Source organism: Symphodus melops (genome assembly GCF_947650265.1).
Source record: "Symphodus melops genome assembly, chromosome: 15".
Taxonomy (NCBI): domain Eukaryota; kingdom Metazoa; phylum Chordata; class Actinopteri; order Labriformes; family Labridae; genus Symphodus; species Symphodus melops.
Window position 1 is genome coordinate 16,384,507 of NC_136705.1, and position 23,153 is coordinate 16,407,659.

General features: G+C 38.7%; 1 protein-coding gene across 2 annotated transcripts in view; it reads left to right on the plus strand.

The window, feature by feature from the left end:
- chrm3a (cholinergic receptor, muscarinic 3a) overlaps positions 1 to 23,153 on the plus strand; it is a 94,809-nt gene that overhangs the window by 28,783 nt on the left and 42,873 nt on the right. For both annotated transcript variants that reach the window (XM_079363535.1, XM_079363536.1), the window contains exon 2: positions 14,654 to 14,768. The gene's annotated coding sequence lies outside the window, so the exon portion shown is untranslated. The remainder of the gene's footprint in view (positions 1 to 14,653; positions 14,769 to 23,153) is intronic.

Below are 23,153 nucleotides of genomic sequence, written 5' to 3' on the forward strand. Positions count from 1 at the left end.
ATCATTAGTGCTACCTTTCAGCTGGTGAGACAAATTACTATGTATTTCATCCACACTGAAACACTTGCCTGGCAATTATTCTTTCATTTAAAAGGCTACATGTCGTATGACATTGAGTAAACTTGTGCATTTTCTCCCAGGCTCTGCCTTTTCTTTGTTCCTTCCTTTCCTCAGTTCATGTTTATTTAACCACTTTTTCTTATCCAGATTAGTCTCACTAAAGCTCTTTAAATTAATCTCATTAAATCTCTTTTCAACACAGACATGAAGGGGCAGTTGCAGTATGTAGAAATCTGCCTCATTTTCCTTAAGCTCTTATCATTACATCAGTCACATCCTGCTTAATCCCTCAGTGCTGAGAACCACCAGGGAGAAAGGATAACCTTGTGACCTCTTAGACGCCTCTCTGTTTGTTATTTAAACATTAAGTATCAGGATCTGAGGTGATATTATGAGTTAACACAAATCTGCGATTTCTTTGGAAAGTCAGTAAAACTAAATCTGAGTCATTTCCCTGCTTTGGTAATGACTCCTTTGATTGTGTCTCTGCTTTGGCAGCATGTCTGAGTGCATGACTGTGCTCTCCATATATCATAATCAGGGTTGTGGAAGAGATTACTTACACTGCTCACAATCCAGTGTTTGTGTTTATTCTTATTCCGTGGTTGATTCTAAGTGATGTATGTTGCTAATTTGGAAAAAAAAGATACATTTATGTGTTATAAACGCTTGTGATTGGGTGGATTTGGAATTGACACTGCTTGGCTCTCATATGAAAAGCTTTGTCATTGAGGAGTAACGTTAACAAGGCAATCATACTGATGAGAAATATAGACTCCAGACAGTTGGAATTCTTTCACTGTTATGCTTTATTTTTTGACTGCAGAGCCAGGTACAATACAATATGAATTTGTCCCTCTGCTAAATATGTCTAGGGCCTGTTGAAGGGTGAAATGAGAAATCTGGCAAAGTATTTTGAACAAAGTTGCATTCTAATCAGGGGATTTAATCGGAACAAGCTGTCCTCACAAATATTTCAGATGTTAATGTTCAGATACACGCTGCATCCTAGCAGCTTTGACAGGAGTCACACATTTAAGCATGATACTCGGCCTCTTGTATGAACCTGTTCAACAGGCTCTGCAGCATGCATCTTTATTTCACAGCATGTCTGACCATACTCTCAATATTATTGCATAATGAGATCTGTAAGTGCAAAATTATAACAAAAAAACAGTGCCAACTTGTTTTCCTATGCCTGGAACAATCATACAGGTTTAGTAGTTTCCTCAGATTTTCTTACAGCAAAAATTCCCTCAATCCAATTTTGACTGAAGAGGCTGAGTATAAAATCCCTTTGTCTTTTTGTGAAGTTGTTCAAATAATCCTGCAAAAAAAAAAAAAAAATGGAATGACACTTTGTGTTGCAGCTGGCTGCTTCTGTGGCAGACATATTTCCATTTGGAGCTGCAGAAATTTCCCTTTGTTTTACAGAACAAATTCAAAACATAGCCATTGCCAGAGCGTAGACCTTTTCAATTTATTAATGTAAGTTTGTTGACATTACTTCGAGAAAGTTTGAGCGGCAACTGGAAAATAATTGCAATGTTTCTGCCACTGTTAGGGAACAGTTTTATTTTTCACACCAAGGCAAAAATGATAAATTGTTCAAGTATGAAAAGAGGTTTTGATTATCCCATACTGCTACTGAATCTTCTTTGAAAATGTGGCCCTAATAGGAGATTTTGTACAAGTGTTTTTAATACATCTTTCACCAGCTTCTGCAATTTACAGACAAAGGGGAAAATCTTTTGACTTCTGCTTCTCTTCTTCTATCATTGGAGGTCCAGATGTCATGGAGAAAATCAATTTGTGACATAATTATGAGTACTGCAAGGGACAAAAAACAGAAATCCATCAATACTGGATTTATTTACTGGAGTACGGCAGTGACATCATTTTCCAGAGGTTTTTTTTTTTCATGTTCAGTTGCAAAGATTCTCACAAGTGACTATGCTTCTTTTACACCGACTATCATTTTTTCTCTTTGACAGACATCCTACAGAATTGCACACTTCACATTGATTAGCTTTTACTCCCCCCAACTCAGTCGGGAAAAGACAAAATTCATCAATGCCATTATTGGAGGCTAGTTGCCATGATTGTACGGGTTTGTTCATGTTCAATGCAGCCATCAGTCAGTGGAAGTGACAGGAGGAGGAACGACCTAACAGAAAGCTTGTCGAAAACAGCGAGGTCGCTCGATCTCTGCTCCCTCTTCATCCATCAGAATGACATATGCAGATGGTTCGCTGTACATCCATGAGACCTCCAGACATCAGTGGCTCCATATTTAACCTGTTCACAAGACCTGAACAAGTAAAATCATCCATCGTTAAATTGATGCGTCTAGAGTTCGGAAGATTTGTCAATCTGTGAAAGTTTTTTTTTGTTTTGTTTATTCTGTCACACGTGATATTAAGCTTTGTAGCATAAAAATATATAGCAAAAAAAAAGTTGAATTTTAAAAGATTCCAGTGTTCTAAATATATTTTCTGCTCATGTTAAACAGTTAAATCAATGTGTTCCTTCCTCAGATGTGTTCCTTTTGTGTCGTGACAAAGAAACAGAGGATGGGATAGGAAAAGGTAGGAGGGAGATACAGTATGATATAACATTTGTGAATTTGCACAGAACACTCCCTGAAATAGAAACTTAAGAAGCAAGACTCTAATCTTTGCTGCCCAGCTGAATTTTACAGCCTTTAGGTAATCTCTGTGGACACCGGAGATTAGGGTGTTTGAAGAATTGCACGTGTGAACCTTTGAAATAACTTTTATAGCTCCTTTTGTAGACCAAAGACGCAGTCTGATGTGTGAAACAGACACAATCACACAGCACATCACCAGTAAAATCTTTCCTGTGTCTTTAATGGAATATGCATGTATTTATTCTGCAATCTTGCACTTCTCTCTGAATGAATAACACAAAACCGCGCAAATATTTTTGACATGAGCTATCAAATTTTTATGGCACCGTCTGCAGCATCAAGCTCTTCGCAGACTCAACAGTATTACGTTTATTCTACAGTTCTGTTCGACTTGCAACTCTGAACACATGGTGAGGTATAGCGATGAGGACTCGAGTGACCAGCCTGAGTGGAAAGAAAACGGAAAATTCATTTAGAAGAAAGCTCCAGGCTCGACAAGCAATACATCACATGTACAATGAATGATTATGAATGACTTCTTTGCGGTTCAGATTTCTTGAGAAGTCATTTTCAGGAAATAAAAGTGCAGATGAGAGCAGCATATTTGGCACATTTTTTTCCTGTTTTTACCTGCAGTTTAACAAACCACAGCTGCTTTTTAGATTGCTCCACGTGTGTGTCTGGATATTTTTTAATGGCTGGGGATGGGGGGGATGTCATGGTTGGCGCTGGATATGTGTAAATCCATTTTCCTCCATCACTAGCTCACTATTTGCTTACGCTGTGCATAATGAATCATTAATTCACTGCTGTCACTCGCAGCCTGCGCAGTCACTCTGAGCTGAATTAACTGTTGATCCAACCGAGCGGTGAAGGAACAAAGAATTGCTGGAGCGTGAGCCTCTCCATGTTTTTGTTTCACTCCAAACACCAAACCATGCATCCGTTTAGGTGTTGAGAAGATGGGTGTTTCTAATAAGGCTGGAACGCTGAGTTTTCTGGTGCATGTTGTTTTGATTGCGTTTTTGCGTTCTTCAAAATTGTATTGTTGTCTCAATATTCCCCAACCTCCTTCATCTGAGCTTCAGGAATTTTCCGGCTGTGAACAAACAGATTATTTTCTGTTTTGCTGAACAAACAGTGGCTGATTAAGCTTTCCTCTGGGTGCTGCTTTTTTTTTTTTTTTTTTTTTGTATTCTAAATGAATACCCTCTCAAACCCTATAGGCTGTATGTCATTGTGTACAAACGGACATAAGTCTCCCAGGGGGTTCTTCTGCATGTGACAGTCCAATTGTATGGTCGCCTATTGCTGCAACCCAGTAAAAAAAAGAAGTTTGGCGTTTATATATATATAACCTTGTAAGAGTCTATTGTTCAAACCAGATGTCTTTTAGGGTAAGGTAAGATATTTTTAAACAAGATGGCTCCATAGAGACAAGCTGCACCACGCGAAAGTGAAAGTGTCATAAGCAACTGTAGTTCAATCAGGAAGGACAAGTAAATGATTGAAAGATACAAGGTTTATTTTACATATTTTATATAGAATTTTTGTCAGAGAATCTTTGGCATTTGAACCCTACTGGAAGACAGACTGATTGAAGATGTCCTGATGCCCTGAGCGGCAACAAGATCTATCCCCCATATAGACTCCAGACACTGGTGGCGGAGGCGGTGTTAGCAGATGGTGTCGTCTGGGTTGATGCGATAAAGAAGTTGATTGAACTGTAAAGACTGAAGTTGATGAGAAGATTGTTGATGATGTCATGTGATTCAGACTACGAAGACTGGGGTTGACTGGACGGTGGCTGATGCTGTGATCTGAGGGTAATGCTGATGAAGAATGTGAAGGCAACTCAAAAAGTTGCTGTAACATCTGTCATCTGGTCAGATAGAGAAACAGAGGAGCCTCCAACAACAACGTGTTTTAATTAGTCTGGATTGCTAGTCTAAAGTCTCTTATCTATGCCAAGCTGATCCGAGTGTGGCTGTTGTACAGACTTCTACAATATTATCTCTTTTTTCGCTGGATCATTTATTGGGAGCCACAGACATTTGTTTGCAATTTCACCGGACAATGCGGGAGCAGCAAAATGTAAGAAAAAGGCTTTTGCGGATGTTGAGGCCACATGATTTTCTGAAGGACACTGCTCCATTTAGCATCCGTCAGGAGGCTCACGTCTGACATTTATTTTCACCAGCAGCAGGGCTCAGTCTCTAAATTGTTTCTTCTTGTTTTTGTTGTCCTGAGGAGAAATTGTTCCACACAGGACAGGTCGACTCTTGTTGCTTCTGTCTCTCTCTATTGCCACCTCCTGTTGCAGAGGCTCAGCTGTGCACATCCCCTTTTGCTTTGTCCCCTCTCAACCACACAGGCATAGAGACGCAGCTGGTCTAATTGGTAATAACCCTTCAGCTGTCAAAACTCTGGCTCTCTGCAGCTTTTTCGAGAAAGGTGAAAAACACCGGTTTGCTGTTTTATTACTTGTGAAATAGCACATGGTTAAATCTGTATGCGGTTGTTGTGTCCACAGGTTTCACTTGAGCTTTCACTCAGTTTCCATTATAACTTAAAAGCCATGTTTTATTTTACAATTCAGCACAATTTTAGCATGGGCTTTTTTTTTTAAATGTTCCTCATATCCATCTATTTATGAACAGGATATCTGCCTTCCTGTGCTAAACATTATACCAAACAAAACATTGGAGAGAGAGAGCGAGAGAGAGAGCTGCCCCTCAAATTCTTCACCGTTGACAGCTACTGTTCATTCTTACTTAAAACATACTCTAATATTCTTGGATTAATTGGGCAAATATTGATTTGGGGGGATGTCGAGTAGAATGTTCTCCTTAGGGATCAGTCTTTGTGAACATCATTTTGACATCTGTAAGATAATTCGATGAAATGCACAAATTCTCAGGCTTTTTTTTTCTTGTTTGAGTTTGTGTGTAAGTTTAGATTGATTCAGTTCAGCTCAAAATGAACTGAACAGACTCAACCTCAAAACCTATCGCACTTCTTTAACCTGTTTTTTTTGTATTTTCTGCGTCATCTCAGGATGGGACAAATTATTAACACGGCAATATATCAATGTCTAGACTCGAGAAAAAAATATGCAATCACTGATGCCAAATAGTGATATTTTAATTAAAAGAAGAAACAGTGCTGAGTGCCAATTTAACTCCCTGTGTCACTACTTCATGACTCCTCACAGTGCAGTAATGATATAATAGAGGGTAACATGAGGACATAAGAAGAAGACTGATAATGTTGGATAGCCAAGCATATATCAATCCTGCTCTTAACCTTTTAAGCAGAATATTTTTCAGTTCATCAAATGTCGTGATACAAAAAGATCATCCTCACATATTAGATATCGTGTCATGAAATACCCTTAAATTACCATTATCCCTAGCTTTATCAAAAAGCTTAACTGTATTTTCTCTTTAAAAAAATACTTCTCGGTTCCCTCAGTTCAGACGCTTTGATTATGGTTTGGTGTTTGTGCAGCGTTTAAAGGTCAAACTGGACAAATAACTTGTGAAAAAGGCAAACAAACGGCCCAGAGATGTTGTTCCCATGATCCCCGAAGAACAAGCTTTCACAAAAGTGGTAAATGTTTGATTCTCTCTGATTTTGATTGCTAAAAAAAAAAGACATAAACAGCATTTCTCACCATGTTCAGTTTTGTCCACAACATATTAAAAAAATCAGCCAGTGAGTCAGGATGATGTGTAATGCACCGTTTTTATCTGTGTCTACAATACATCTATAGTTTAGTTTGATTAAAAGAATCCAAGACAGCTAATTACATTTCGCCTGGATTTTTTGGCTCCTTTTTTTGGACTCCTGGATCCAAAGGAAGTTTGTCATGCCTATTAGTGGTCTTGCAAGTTGAACGTAGGTCACAAAATAGCTTTCTCAGTCCAAGAATATTATTTTGTTAGCTCTGGAAGTGGTTGTCATTAAATTCCCTTTTGCATCAATACTTTTTGCTCTTTTTCAGACATGGTAATATGGCCTTTATTTTTCTCATTCTCCTGTGTCTCAGCTGTCCTTGAGCTAAATGAGTTGGGAAAGAATTGTGGTGTTCGGTACTTGGTGTTCTTCCTTTTTTGCTGACCACTGGCAGAAGAGAGATGAAAGGCCTAATGTAAAAAGCCATGCCTCTTCTTCTCCTCTCTTCTTTCCTCCTTTTTTTTATCCTCTGCTGAAGGGAGCCTTTTTACAAACATGAAGGAATGCAGGAGAAGGAGGGGGTACCACTTGTGCATATACCTTGTTTCGAAGGTACTTCACATGGGCATAAACAACCCACACAGTTTTGGCTGAATGAACACACTAAAAGCTTTGAGCTTTTGGGAATCTTTTATACTGCTTTGTGATGAGATGAGACCCTGGATGCAGCAGGCCTAACGGGGAGGAATCGTGACTGTGTTCAGGTTGGACACACATCATTCGTCAAGCAAGCTGCCTTCCATTATCCTTTAATCACAATGCTAACCGTTAATGTGAACTTAAACGAAAAGCTTATTTGTACACCAGCTGGATATCTCACATTCAGAGGCACTCATAAATCGAGATTTGGCTTCTTTTAAAAAATCTGCTCTTTGTTTGTTTTGCTCAGTTTGTGGTCTCATTTGTCCTAATAGTTGCCTTTATGTTTTTTTCCCCGCCGTTGTTCACACCTTCCCGCCTCACGCCTCCTCTTATTCTGTCGCCTCACATTCAAAATAGCTCTAATTGAGATTTTGGACAGCAGGCCCCATTTTCAAAATGCTCGACAGGAGATAAAAAAAAGTTTGCATTAACAACATCAAAGGGTGCGGCGCACCCCCACCCCCCCCACTTCCTCACTCGTGTCAAAACATGATGAGATCCAATGAACATCTAAGGTTAGTGTAGCAGCTAAGGGTTAATGATGTAGAGACCGTGCTTGGGGTTTTTAATTCACACTCTGGGTAGATAACTTCCCTTGAACATATTCCAGTCTCATCCCTCTGCTGATGACTCCTGCACTTTGCACTTTTTTGAACAAGTTGTTTATTTATAGCATTTTATATGAATACATGTTACTGCAATTTGAAGGGGCTTGGCTTGGATCTAACACAGTCAACTTTATCAAGATCAATGGGCTCAGTGATGGCAGACACAAGGTGGACAGCACATCTAAACAACACTGGTCTGAAGTAATCTGTACTGAGACATGGAGCTTATTCACAGCGAAGCAGCATATTCCCAAGATTTTAGCTCAAAAGTTTAAATCTGTTTTCTTCTTTTTTTGTAATATAATTCCTTTTTTTTAGTATTGAGTATTTAGTAGTGAGTATTTAATAACAGCTTCATCTCTTACATGGACAGATGATGCATCCATATCACATACTTGTCTCCAGCCTTTACATCTCTGCTTTGAAAGTGAAGTGGTTGTATTTCTTAGTGTGCTGCTGTAAACTCATAGAGATTTATATGAAGCTCTCTGTAAAATAGATTGTAATCCTCTGACTCCGACTGAGTGAAGTCAGCAAGATTCATCTTAGAGAAAGTGTGTGTGTGTGTGTGTGTGTGTGTCAGGGCATTTGTTTTATTACCCCAATTTAAAGGCAGGGTAGGTTATTTAAAGTTTTTTAAAATGCAAAGGTAGTCCATATGCAAAGGTCAGAGGATGTTCAATGTTCATTCACCAAAACTTGTATATATTAAACACCGTGTTTCTTGCAAAGTAGACTCTTTTAACATTTCACGTCCTAATGTGTTTGCATGCAAACAATTGTAAGTCCTTCTTCTGGCTCATTTTTGTTGTTGCATTGCTTTTTTCCTGTAGCTCTCTGCAGCTGCCAATCAGATGAATTGCGTAACACTTGAAAGCCAACATCTGCGTCCTCTTAAGTGTCCATTACATATACCAATTTAGGACTCAGTTAAACATTTACAGTACTTACAATTCAAAGCATCACGAGGAGACAAAAAAGCCATGTGTAACTTTTTAAGGAGTAATATTGGAGTTATGGTATCTCAAAGGGAGGTTTGCCGCATGCTGCTGCATTCACACGTTCCTTGGATTGTGCCATTTCGCTTGTTGAAAGGTTGTTCCATAAGTTTGTGTGTTCCTGAGGTTTAATGTTGCAATGTGGGAACATCCTGGACGCAATGAAATTAGGATGTTGTTTTGTTGCTCAGGTCTTATCCAGCAGACGCTACATTAACCGCAACTGACAGTTAAAAACTAACATAGTTAGAAACTAGCATTTCACAAGAACTACAATTTAGCAAAGGTTTTTTATGCAATGTCTGAAATTATTTAAAAAATGACAACATTGCGGCCGTGTGTGTGGAATCTGCTTTGTCAACTCAGGAAATTGTAAAACATTTTTCTAACTTTCGGAGTTGGTTTTCCTTTTTAGCGTCCTTTGAAGAGGACCTGCTCTTCCTCTCTAGATTTATACCGCTCTTTAGAAATAACCCATTACTTACTTTTAGCTTAATGTTGATTTATGAAAACTTTATCATGGCTATGATAATTCACATTTTCCAGCAGTTCCCCCTTAATCTTACATATCAGTGAGTTGTCATCATTCTTACAAAAGTGAAAAATATAAATATATTTAGATATTTATTGGTTCAGCTCATACTTATAAGCAAACTCTTTTTGAAGTAAATATGACATGAATTCAAGTTGCTGTCTGAATGACGGTGAAGAACAGCTGCAGACAACATAACTGTCAGGTAGCTGCTGCTCAAAGTAAATATAAATTAAAAAGATTTGTCATTTTGAGGGTGCAGGAGATTTCTCAGATTTATCACCGCAGGATGACCTCGGTGCTTACATTTGGATCTTTGGATTTAAGAGCTTTGGCACTGTCTAGAACACATGCAGGTTTTTTTGGGAGGTCATAAAGACTTGTTCTGCAACCAGTTGACCATAAGACTGAAAAAACCTAATTGTTAAATGAATCCTTAACTTGTCTGAAAATTGGCCGTGAGTACGGAGATATAGCCTCTGTGCAGACTCCTTACAGAGATGATGCTTTTAAAAATGAGAGGACGAGAACACTTTTACATTGGCTGATTGTCAAGGCCACTGTGCTTCTCTCTTGTGCCTTGTTTCTTGGAAAGAGGACGTGACGAGACACAGGAAACTAAGTGTTACAGATCACTTTGATCAGTTTGAACCTGCTGTATTTAAGATTTTTTTTTTTTTTGGGGGGGGGGGTTAGTTCAGTTTCCCACTCTGGCATTCTCATTTTCCTCTTCACCACTCATCTCTTTCCTGTCTTTATTGCCTCGTTGGCCTCACTGTGGCTGCTGCTCTTCCATCTGTTTCCCAATCAATTTGGTCTCATTTCCTGCCAATTGGTCCACCTCCATGGGCTACGCCTCATTTAAAGAAGCAATGAATGTTGAGTCCATACGCTGCAGTTGTAGTGATCATCCTCTCTGTGTCACAGCAGCAGCTCTCCTGGAGTTTATCCATGCGATTGATGTTTCCGATGCAGCCCTGCACACGGCCACTGGTGTACGTTTTAGCAGATGGCTCACAAACATACTCATTTGAACAACTTTAGAGTTTAATGAGGAAAACACTTGGCCTGTGGTAAGGCCATAGTGTTTCTGTGTCTTATTGGTATGAACCTGGTATTTGTTTAATTTGCAGGCTGCAAGTCACACACAAAACGTTCACAGCAATCTGCATGCAGTACCGCTGTCACTTCCTTTTAACTGCAGATTTGCGTGTAAATGTTTGCAAAAAACAAACCACCCTCCCAGGACAGCAAACATGACTCATTATTACTTTATTGCCACTTTCTGAAACACTGTGTGATCTGTTGGCATCGTCAACCATTTGTTTACCACTGGCACCAACATGGTGCCTATCCAATGACTATAAAAAGTAATGTCTAACTTGTATCTAATTTATTGTGGCCCATATTTCTCTTTTCTCTGACACCCTCACCTATGTGCCAGAATTGTAGTCATCTCTCACGATGTTAAAGCAAATCTTAGCTCACAGGGAGGTGACTCTGTTGATCAGAGGGAAACATGGCAGTCCCACCGGTCGAAAAGGTGCTCTTACATCTATTAACCTCTTCTGTTTAAGACAAGTTTCACAGTTCAGTGAGGGAACATTCATGGACAGCGGTTGGAAGTCCCTTTAGTCCAGGAAGTTGTTTTTTTTCTTTTTCTGTTGAGCTGTTTCAAGCCTTTTCGAAATCCTGTGAAAGAGCTCCTCGGCTGACATGCATAAACCCATTAACAGAATATAAGGTTCACCTCTTTCGCTGGAATTCTTCTCTGAGCAGAAAGGGAGCTTCCCCAGTTATAGAATAACTTAGAAATACACCTGCCGATGCACCTGCAATACTAAAGAATATGCACGTAAAAAAAGCCATTATATCCATAAATCTCTTGGATATGTGTTGAAATGTGACTTTTAAGTAGCAGTCAAAAACTCTCCTTCAGATTTTCTGTAAAGGCATGTCAAGACTGAGTGAGAAAAACGGTCTTCTTAATTGTGATCCAGCAGAATCTTAATGCGGGTTTTAATCACACCATATCCACACACAATGCAGAGCCGCAGTGTCTGCCTGCTGCACATGAAGTAGCTGCTCTTATCAGTGGGAGCAGATGGAGAGCGTCCAAGTGAGCGGCTCAGCCTGGCTCCATGTATGTCACAAGTAAGAGGATGACCTTGGCTGAATCTCAACTGTGTTTCAACCCCAAGAAAAACACAGTTTCTGCCCTTTTCTGTCTCTCCTTCTGTGTGCGTCTCACTTTTTCACCTCACTCACGCACAACCTGCCTTGCTCCTACACATTCCAGTACACAGCTTTACAGCATGGAGACAATATTCACTCCTCCACACTATCACTTCATCCAAGAAAAGCCATTAATAAGAAACCCAGTGAGGCACTAGGGCTGTTTGCATGACCCTAGAGGCAGCTGTTAAGAGACTCAGTCATTTGTTGCGTTCACCACATCAAAAGTTGATTTATTTATTTTTTTGTTCCCCCAATGTTGAATTTAGCTTTATAGTTACTATCAGAAACAAATAAAATGTCCTTCTTTGCCGAAGCATTCAATAAAGTTCAAGCTCCATTTTTATCTCTATTTGACTCATGCATGTAAATCCTTGAAGGCATTAATCAAGTACTTGTTAGGGTCTGTGTAGTTGTTTTGGCTTTGTCGAACAGTCGATGAAAAGTTAAATCAGTGTCATTTCTTTTCAATAAATCTGAATGTTGCCGGCAGATTTATTTGGACCAAAGCTTGGAGATGTAAGGGAGGAAGAGAGACTGTGTGTTTTGAGGTTTGCTTTGTTTAATCAGCTAAATCCAGTAACCCATCTTTGTTGCCTCTCTGGTGTCTCTGTGCGTGTCTATGGCTACGTGCCGCAATGTTCTATCCCCCTCTGTTGAGTTGTGGAGGCTGCAGACCTTAATGGGCCTCCTTTGGTATACGGTCAGCGTGTGGTTCTTTCTGTTACGTAATGCTTTTAGCGGTTAATCAACACGAGCTATAACAGAAGTGCTTACTAAGTGGAAAGGATAGTTATGCTTTCTTAATTAAAAGAAGTCAAATCTTGTTTTTAGACCATTTCATGAGGACTGCGAACCACTGGCAGCTGGGATGAGGATCAGCACCTCTAAACCTGAGGCCATGGTTCTCTTACCCTTGCTCGGCTTGCCCTTGCCCCAAATGGAGGAATTTAAGTATCTCGGGGTCTCGTTCACAAGTGTTAGGAGGATGGCAGTCATGCAGTCACTGTATCCGTCTGTCGTGGTGAAGAAGGAGCTAAGCCGAAGGGCGAAGCTCTCTATTTATCTGTCAATCTTCGTTCCTATCCTCACCTATGGTCATGAGCTTTGGGTCCCCCCATGACCTGGGGGGGGGGGGGGGGGCTGGCAGGAGAAACTCTGGTTGAAGTCCAAGTGACAGATTCTGCTCTTTGCGTTGACATAATGCAGCTCCACATGGAGCTTTTCGGGAGTTTTCTGCAAGTGTGAAAGCTCTAATTGACACAATACCTACAAGATAGCTATGAAATATGGGTGTTTGCAGATTAATTTTTTCACATCCAGTGCTATGTTCCTGTAAATGCAAATGAACTCCCTAATTTCTCTCTTTATTATTCTGAATCAAATATCCCTCTGCAAGCTGTTTCTTTAGTAATTTACAGTACGTGCAAACTTATATGATGGATTTTGAAATAACTGGTGCAAAAACATTTATAACCACAACGTTCTTGTGACTTAGAATTTACTCCATATTTTAAAGTCTCCATCATAACAACCACAACATTGTCTTTGGTCTCCATCCTATATAACATTTCTGCAGATTTCAGTTTAGCCATTGTCTCCTGTATCTTCATCATTATGTAAGAATGCCTTAACATTATAACATATATAACATTATAACCCAGGTTTCAAAATCAGCAGTTTGATTTTTTTAAAACAGCATTTTATAGTTGTTTTTTTTTCTTAAAAATTATGAGAAATTGTTGAGACTGAGGACTAAACCTTATATAATTGCTTGACCTTTTTATCTGTTGCTTTGAAGGAATAGTGTTCACATGTGCTGCATGACACTTCCCTGTTTCAGGCTGGTAATGAGCTATTGTTCATTCACATTCACACACTATCTGGATAATTAGCATTTCACATTATTGAAGGAAAAGCCCCCTCATTCATTTGGTATTAAATGCAAATGGGAACAGTATCAAGTCTTGATACGGCTTTGAAGAGGAAACTTGAAAATGGTAATTGTGTCGTTCAGACGACTTTAAGGCTCACTTTAGAATGGCCCTGTAGACTCAGCTAAAATGCAGAGCTGAAAGGCCAAGTGAGGTCATCTGTATAAGGATGATGCACTCCATCTTGTCAGCGTGCCCTTTATGAAGTACTAGACTAGAAAACAGTTGTGGGCTTTAATTTAAACATGTTTGTTTCGTGGTTTATTGCTGGTGTAGTTCGTGAAAATGTCAGTGTTACTAAAAAAGGAAGATGTCAACGCAAAGAGAATCTTGCTGCCTACAAATGTCACACAGCCTCTCATTAGAGGAGATATGTTTCCTCTATTGACCTTTGAGGTATAATTTGTAAGCGTAACATGAAAAGTGGAGTAGTGGGCTCATTTGTTTCAGATACCGGTTTCTGTAAATTTAACAATGATTCCCTGCTTTCTCTGTCCCATCTCCTTTTTATGAGTTTATTAAGCAGCTTCTCCATTGTTTAATTATTTGTTGTAGCAAGCTCATTTTCTTTAGTACAATCATTTTTCTCTCTAAAGACTTAAAGGGATACTTCATCCATTTACATGAAGCTGGGTATCACATAAAAACACATTTTTCTCGTCTCAGGGCAAAATGAGGGCTGGACTCACAACCATTCAACACTACTACCATGTTTCTAGTGATACAAAGCTTCATGCAAATGGGTGAAGTATCCCTTTAATGGGCTCTCATAAGGACTTCCTCCCCTGCTAGCTCCTGGCTACATCCAGCTATGTGCAGCAAGCAACTCCACTAGACCCAGACTATATAAGGCATGAACACTTCCCTACACATGAAGACATGCCATTCTTCCCTTTGACAGATATTATCCAGCGGGGAATGGTGGCTGAAGTAGTCGAGTAGATCCCTGATTAACGAATGCTGAATAAATAAAGCAAGATTTTAACGCTGCTCAAGATCAGCAATTCGAGCTTTTTGGCAGTGGCATTCATGAAAATAAATACCAATTAGTTGATTAAGAGGGTAAATGTACAGTTATTCTGACCTGATGAAGTCACGTGTTATTTTTATCCCAATCAGTTTAACTTTGTTCTTTTTAAATGCTTGAAAAGTCAGTGTGCTATAGGTGCTCAGCTTCCTAATTTGGACATATTAAACTAATTCTTTCCTGTCCTCTTCTTCTCCCTCTGCCCTCTTGATCCCTGTCTCCCTTCCAGACGCCATGATCCGGGCAGAGGAGGATAATCGTGCACCCCCAGAAGACAGCATGGACACCCAAAGGCACGCTGCTGAAAGGTGACCTCCAGACACTTCACCTCCCCAAAACGTTTGGTGAGTCAAGCTTCTGAGAATCTTTTGTATTCATACATGCAGGGGAGTGATGCGGCTATAAAACAGAACACGTTATCTAATGTGTTTCTCTACGGCTTTTATCACCGTTGCCTTTGGGAGAGAAGAGTGTTTTTTTTCTTTCTGAAACACTGAGTGGCTCACCCATGTATTGCCATTTTTTCGTTGACCTAAGAAGCAAAATCATTTCAATGAAAACATTTCTTTAATTATTAATTATTAATCTACTTTTATAATTGTGTTTGATCTGAAAAAGCCTTCAAAATGATCATTACGTCTTTACATAAAGCACCTGTTTGTGCATGCCTTTTTGTGATAAAGGATAAAGGGTATTGATTAGACTTTAAAGACTCAAATTGTGATCTTATATACTTTAGTTTATATTCAACGACTGCCTCATTGATTTCCACACTGACAAAGTGATCACATTTAATCCATCTCTTTTCCACCTCCTGTACATTTACTGTTGTACTTACCCATGACCCCTCTCACTGTCATTGAAATATTCAACTTTTAGTTTTGAACTAATATCTACAACCCTACATTACATAGTGCAGTTTTGAGGAGTGCAAAGGAAATCCACATGGTAAAGAATATCCTTATGTAACTTATATTAGGTAGATCATTTATAGTTAAATTTGTTTCATAATAAAAAAGAAAAGTTCAGTGAGCCCCTTGAATTCTGACAATAGTGTATTTTAGCAGCATGTTTTTTTGTTTTTTTTTATCATTTGATATGTTAAAACTAAACACTGTACTGTCCATGTAAATCCTTAACATGTGACAGGATTGCACTTTTTTTATGATTTTTTTTTTTGGCAAAGCAACAGCAACAGGAAAAACATATATGCGGCTTTGGCTTGTTTGTAGGATCAGTACTTTGTCATTTTCGTCATGGATTGTCTTGACAAGAGGGGGAAAATATAGAACAATAACAAGACTTACATTATTATTTGGTAAGTCTGATGAAGAGAACGATGAAACCACAGGAAAATGAGTATTACTTTGGATTCACATTCCTGGAAGTCTGTTGTTAGCAGAAGCTGCGGCCCATATACGGCAGCAGGCCTCAGTGGTGGGTTCAAACCATCTGCAACTTATTACATGAGGAAACTAATTATTAGCACACACATACACACAGCGTAATAAAATAAACACACATTAGAATAACAGCAATCCCAATACCAAGACACCAATTCAAAAAAACCAATACATCTACTAATGCAATGCTCCCAGAGTAATAGAGCATGGAATAATCTCAGCCATGTTACATGAACACAGCATTTGTGTGGTTTGATCGAAACAAGTGGTTTGAATTCAAATAAGTACCCTAGATATGTCATTGGAGAAGTATTAGCACCACAGGGGGTGAACAGGCAGCTCTTCAGCTACTGAAATAGATATGGGAGTGAGATTCAGAAGTGGAGAGGCTAGGAATTTGAATTGCCACTTGTGATCTAGCAGCAGACAGGTCTTGTATTTCTTTGATTTACTCTCTTGTGTGCAAAAAAAATGGGAACCTGACTGCAATTTCAAGGGTTGAATTTCAATGGGGTGAAAGCAGAGTGACAAAAAAATTAACATTAACGTCCTCATCATATTATAAATGTTTGTTATAGCCTATGTATGTAACCTAAATATGTCGGGAAACTATTTGTTTTCAGTCAAACATGAAAAGCTCTTGCGTTCACATTTTTGTTTTCTAAATGGAAACAAATGCCATTAAAGCAAAAAGTTACATTTTCCCCCTGAGAATAGCAGACAAATATTTGTGGTCTACATGGTTCAACTTGCTGCAAAAGCTCAATCGGTGCTAAAACACTACCTTCAACTTTTTGCAGTAAAGTTTCCAGTAAATGCAGTAGCTGTTGGCGTAAGGCCCCCTTTATGAAAATGCACCGAAACGATGATGGATTACTGACTTGGATCCATTAAAGAGCAGAAGACCTCAGGCAGTAATCAATGCAATCCTTGTAAGTGAACACAAATAAACATTAAATTCAAGCGAACACCAAAAAAACAGCATATTTGTTCATTAACTGGCCAACCCTGGGCTCATTTGTCTTGTAAGAAATGGTGTTCATGAACAGTGTAAGTGTTGTCTCAGTGTGTTAAAGTTCAGTGGGTTGACAGTCTCTCAGAGTATCTGTGAGCGCTGGTACATCAGCGGGGATGGTTAAGAGCACTCGAGCATTGGATGGAATTCATTCAGCGTGCATTTAATTTGGCTTCGAGGTAACAACAGACACAGACGTGGTTATACAAGAGATACAGACTTGCACATTTGGGCGTGTGAGTGTAGGAAGGTGCAGATAAAGCTTTCTGTCACCTCATTTCTTAGGACTTGATTACCTGTCAAAAGTAATGTTTCCCACATTTTTTCAATCACCTCTTTCAGCTGTTGTTAAATAGTTAGATTTGATTGAATGCTGAAGAGGTTTATGGGCTGATTGTTTTTGTTTTAATCAATTCTGTATTGCGACATTCCAAAAAAATTCAGGACATATTCACAGGTCTTATTTGTAAATTAAAGCAAGGGTACACTATTTATTTCAAAGCAGTTTTTTTCACTGGTGTATCCAGGAAGTGGGCCAGGGGATGCCTGGGCCACCCGTGAAATCTGATTGGTCACCTCACGACAGATAACGATTGTACAAAACACTTTTTTTCCAATATAGAAACACAATGAAGTACCACTAAAGAAAAAATATGAGAGCTATTTAAACGTTACAGCAATAAACAAAAATCCAACTATGAGCATAATACCAAAAACAAGGAAAAATTAACAGTTACAGATAAAAAAACAAAACAAAACAATGAAACAAACAAGGTGGCTTTGATACAAATTTGGTGTGCGTGTGTGCGTGTGTGTGCGTATGTGCGTGCGCTCAATAGCCTGTCTATAAACAGTACGGTGAATACTTGTTTACTTATGGGCATCCTGCCTGTCCAATCATTGCACATGAGTTAAACTACTCATTCATTCTCTGTATGAATCTGTCCACTGTTTCTGTCTTTGAAAATGAATATGATGGAGTGTTCAGGAACAACAGATGAGTGCCATTGTAATATTGAGGGAAATCATTCCAGACGAAATTCATGGTGCAGTGGCGTTTTGTATGGTAATTGTTAAACTGTTCCAATAAAAAATGTACATGTAGTATTCGGCTGCTGTTCTCAAGGCCTCAAACTTTCAATTCCAGAATAATCCATGACAAAGTTTAAAAATCTCTGATCTGACATGTCTGTGAGACACATGGATTCAAACAGTTATACTCTGCTGAGGTCTTGATCACCGCTGGGATTTAAAGAAACTTTAACTGGAGTAAGTGTTGTTGGAGAAAACAGTGTTTGTTTTCAGTCTACTTAAAAGCTCATTGGCTGTGCCAGATGAGTATCTCGCTGCTCATTAATAGATTTTTCAATTCCAGCTGAAAGTGTGGAAGCAGTTTCAAAGGATGTTTGTTTCAAGGAATTCACTTCACTTTTCTTTAGCCCTAATCCTGATGCAAATCATGTATTTTTTAGTATGTTTGGATTCCAGACTTCCTCTCTTCTTTTTAAATACACTTTTTGAAAGTTTACAACATGGAATACTAAATTATGTGCATGCTTAAATTAATAAGACGATGTACTTGATTCTACACTTTATTTCAAAGAGTCCCTGTTCCCACACAGTTTTAGACCCACAGCTAACTTGTTCATTGTGCTAAAACCCATGAATAGAATAGTCTAACAGATACATATTTGGTACAGTAACTGATGTGTTGCATTATGTATTCAAAGTGCAGCGTCTGAATCTGGTAATAAAGGAAGGTTTGGGCTCATTTAGTTTTTAAATGAGCGTAGCACTTTAAAAGCACAAGAACTCCTAATGTTCACCTCTTTCTTTCTTCATATTCAATTCAGTTTTTTTGCCAAAAAAGTGAGAAAATTGGTTTTAATGAGCAAATGGTGTGATTTATATTTATAGTCCCCCTTAGAACTTATATGCCTCTCTTCCTTTTTATTTGTTTTTAATTTTGCATGGGGTCGTCTGACTTTTTTTTTCATTTTATTATGAATTAGATCCTTGCTTTGTTGGGTGACCTTGAGAGTTTTGAGAGGCACCTTTAAATAAAATGTATTATTATTAGTATTATTGTGTTTTATATTTGTACTAAGCCTTACTGCAACACTGGATGCAGATTGGAGAGACTTCAAATGACAGTTATTCCCTACTTTGAGAATCTAACCAAAATGTTTTTTGTTCACTTAAAATCACTGAACATTTGTGATTTCTCTTACATGAAAAGGTATGAAATCTCACCACGATACTTTTTACACCCATGTGTAAGGTTTGAGCCTGAAACATCTTGTGCAGAGTGAATGTGCTTTTCTAGTCTTTTCTCTGCCCTGTAAAGCTGTTTGTGACTATATGCATGTATGTATTAGTTGCTTAAGGGGACAGTGGTGAACTTCAGAAACATGAGGGGTGCTCAGACGATATGGCCCCTTGGGTATGAGGTGAAGCCCCTGGAGACAGACTGAGGAAGTCGTGGTTGTTAAAGGAAAGGCACCACAGCTGCAGCACTGTGGACCCACAGCTGTGACAATTGTTACTGATGACTTCTTTTACTCTGGATTCAGAGAGTCGCTGCATGTCAAGACAGGAAAAAATATGTAATTTCTTTCCAACATTGCTGTAGAAACTGCATCATTACAATTTAAAAATGTGTTGCATAGTTTATGGTTTTTGCCATTGGGAAACATCTCAAGTGGTTTATTTTATTTGTGTTAGATTTCAGGCAATACCTTCGTTTGAAACATGGCCCAGTTCTCCATCACTCTCCAGTCTTTTCTCACCCTCTCTCATCCATCCACTGAGATTCAAAGGGGGATGATTGCACATATTATGTTGCACGTAATGAGTCTAATTTGGTTTTCCGCCATATTGCACAACCCTTCAGCCAAGTCCCTGTCCTGCACTCTACCATCTCGTCCACACATTGCCCTGTCCAGAGGCGACTTTGGCTCAATTTGCTGCCTCTTTCCGTCAATATGTTTGCTCCACAGCAATTTTTCCATCCTGAGATTGAGTTTTTCCAGCTCTAATCTTCTGTGCCTTTAGTGTAACTCTCTTAAAATGTCTGAAGTTTTTGTGTCTCTCAGTTGCTTCATACAAACACTGGATACTAAAATTTAAAATACTTTCCAATGCAAAATGATTTATTGAAATGCACATTGTAACCTCTCAAGCATGTTGAACTTGTATGCTGCTATCCTATACTCCATACAATTCATTGGCCCTAGAAAACACACCGACTTTACGACAGGACCATTATGTAAGGAATTGTTATCTATGGTATATAAATGATCTGCCCCAAAAAAACCTTAAAGTCTCTTTTCACCATGTACGACTGACTGAAACTATACATGACAAAGATCATCTTCAGTTGTTGTGCTTTTGACTTGGCTCCATCTCAGCTGGTAATGGTACAGCTTCTGGGAGTCATGTAGGGAGGCAACAAAATAGTGAAATATTAGACAAACTCTACAACTGTTTCCATTTGAGTCAGCGACACGTGTAGAACAGTGTTTGCAGACAGTCTTTTTTTTTTTGTTTAAACTGTTCTCGTCCTTGTCATTATACTTAATGCCGAAGTGAAAGTCCCCCACACCACCGATTTAAAAGAATGCTTCCTTATACTCCTATACTTTAATGATATATTGAGAAAAAAAATCTCTAGACTGAAGGCTATTTGGCTTCCTGTCCTGTGCATTGCCATTACTTATAACGTGACTAGAGTCCTGATAAGCAACAGTAAAGTTTAAAGAATAGAGTTGGAGCAGATAGGCTTTGTCCAATAGTAGATAAAGCTATTGATCTAAGGTGTTTATAGTGTTTAAAAATATGAATTGTGATTTTTAGGATGTATCATGGCCAGTGTCCCACCTTTTTATTTTCCATAAAGACAAAAACTAGTACTGGAACTGGAATCTAGAGACTACCAATAACTCAAATTGTGTTATTTGCAAAGACAGAATTGGGATTGTCATTCCGCTTTTGATTTTAGAGTTCTTTTTTAGCCCCTTAGATTTTATGCTTCCTCGGTTTACTGTTAATGTGCTTTCATGTGGTTTCACATGGTTTCATGTGCAGGTGAAGTTTTGATTAATTTTACATTTGAATGAATAAAAACAAACTTTTGTTGTGATTATTCGGTCCGTTTCCTCACACGATGCCAAAGTTAAACCTCAACAGAAAGTTATGCACTTCACTTTTCTGAAGTAAAACATGTTGCACACCTACATATGTGCAACAAACTTTCACAAAAAATGTTTTCCCAAACTTCCTGACACTTTTTTCTCCCCATCTTTCCCTCTCTCCACAAGATTCTCATGTTTTACGATCCTTCCTACTCCAGCTGCCAGAACACACAGTCCCATACCTGCTGGAGACAGTGTCCAGATGCATCTCTCCAACTATTTCTTCTGTGGCATAAATATATTTTTATGTGGTGGCTTTCCATTCACGCAGCTCCGCCGTCATCCTGCAGGCATGTTATCCTGCAGAAATGAGGAGTGCATCGGTGCAAAACAGCACTCTATAACCTCTGCACACCTTTGAAATATTTAATACATCTTCTAGTGTCGAGAGGATATTCAAGTAATTGTAATGGGTAGGTGTACTGTACACATCGTCCTCTGCTGGCTATAATGGCTTTAGTTACAACTTGGAAAAGTGTTGGAAATAGTTCTTGACTGGCAATAAAACTTAGACTTAAGTTCGGATCTAAACGAAACGACTCACATTGTCGACTTTTTTTTTTATGTTGCAAGTCTATTTAAGTTAAAACGGATCCATTTTCTTGGCATTATAGTTCAGATTTGTAAACAGAACATGCTCTAAAACAGACCATTTGAATGCACGAACATAGTAAATTTAGGGACAACTCATTAAATTTTAGTAGCACAGAATGACTTCATCACACTAAATGTGTTCTGGCACTAAAAGTTAGTGAATGGAAAAAGGTAGGCTTATTTGGTCGTACTCCCTTCAAAGCAGCAGCCTATTAGTTTAAACATGGAACACACACATGATTGTTAGACTTTAGTTGAGTTTCGTCATCTCTGAGAATTTCTGTATCTCTGAATCAAAATTAAGTTTTGAGTTTGACTTGCTTTTAGAGCCCGTCCCCAAGTCGCTTTAAAGGAATCACAGTATTTGACACTTGCATGTTGACTTTATTATTTCCCTGAGGGACTGTAGTCTCACAGAACACCTGTCATGGCTGTAGTAGCATTTTAGACTTGTAAACCTAAATGTCAATATATTATCTTCAGGCAGTGTAAAGGATGCATGACGTCTTATTTGCATGAACAATTGCAATCCCAACAGTGTATTTCACAGAATATTTATATTTCTCTTTATTTGAAATGTTTTTCAAATAAAGAGGAGTGGATCTTGCAACTTCGGTTCCATGTGGATATCTTAGTCCGGTTGAATCCACACTAATTCCTCAGCAAAAGACCAAATGAGAAAATCACAAAAAAAAAAAAAATTTGAGCCGCTATTTCCTTCATCTTTCATCGATGGTCTTTAAAGTTATAAATCCAGTTTACCCATTGGTGACAACACCAGGAAAGGGCAACATACTATTTTCCTTTTTCTCTTTTGACCTTCTGTCATACCATTTTTAGTTATTTGGTTTACACAACCTCTCAGGTATTTTTCCTTCCCAATGTTAATGATTGAACACCAGGCACGCGTTGTAACGGCTTGGTTATGAGGTGGTAAGCTGTATCTGCTGAATGGTCTGTCTTAGGTCTCTGTCTTTATGATGATAGATTTTTACAGCTTCCACATCCCCCACATCCCAAATTGAAGATAAAAAAATCAAGCTTTTTTTTCCTATGGACAATCCTGACAATGAGGTGTACCCTCAGGTGTTTTATTCCCAAAGATCAAACCAAACCAAACACAGGGAAGGTGATGTCTTTGATTCACAAGTCTGAGAGTCAAAGCCAGTGAAAAATCTTGCATGATGGAGCATTTGACTCATTGTTCCTATTGAAATGTGCTGGGGATTTTTTAGCTGGGTACAGTAGGTAATTGTTTGTCTGCTGAGCCGAGTCCTGAAGCAAAGTGTATGTTCCCCTTATCTCAATATGCAGTTTTTCTTTTTTTTTTCTTTTTTCAATGCCTGTTTGTTTCTTACTCTCCTTTGTTATTCCCTCTCACTCTCACACCTGCATCCTCCACACGCTTATCCTGTTCTTCCTCATTGTCCCTTCCTTTCTCTTTCACTGGGCCATTAGTTATAGGCGAGGTGTCATGGGGAAGCTGGTCCTGGTGTGATGCGTTTAGTGTGTTGTATAATTCAA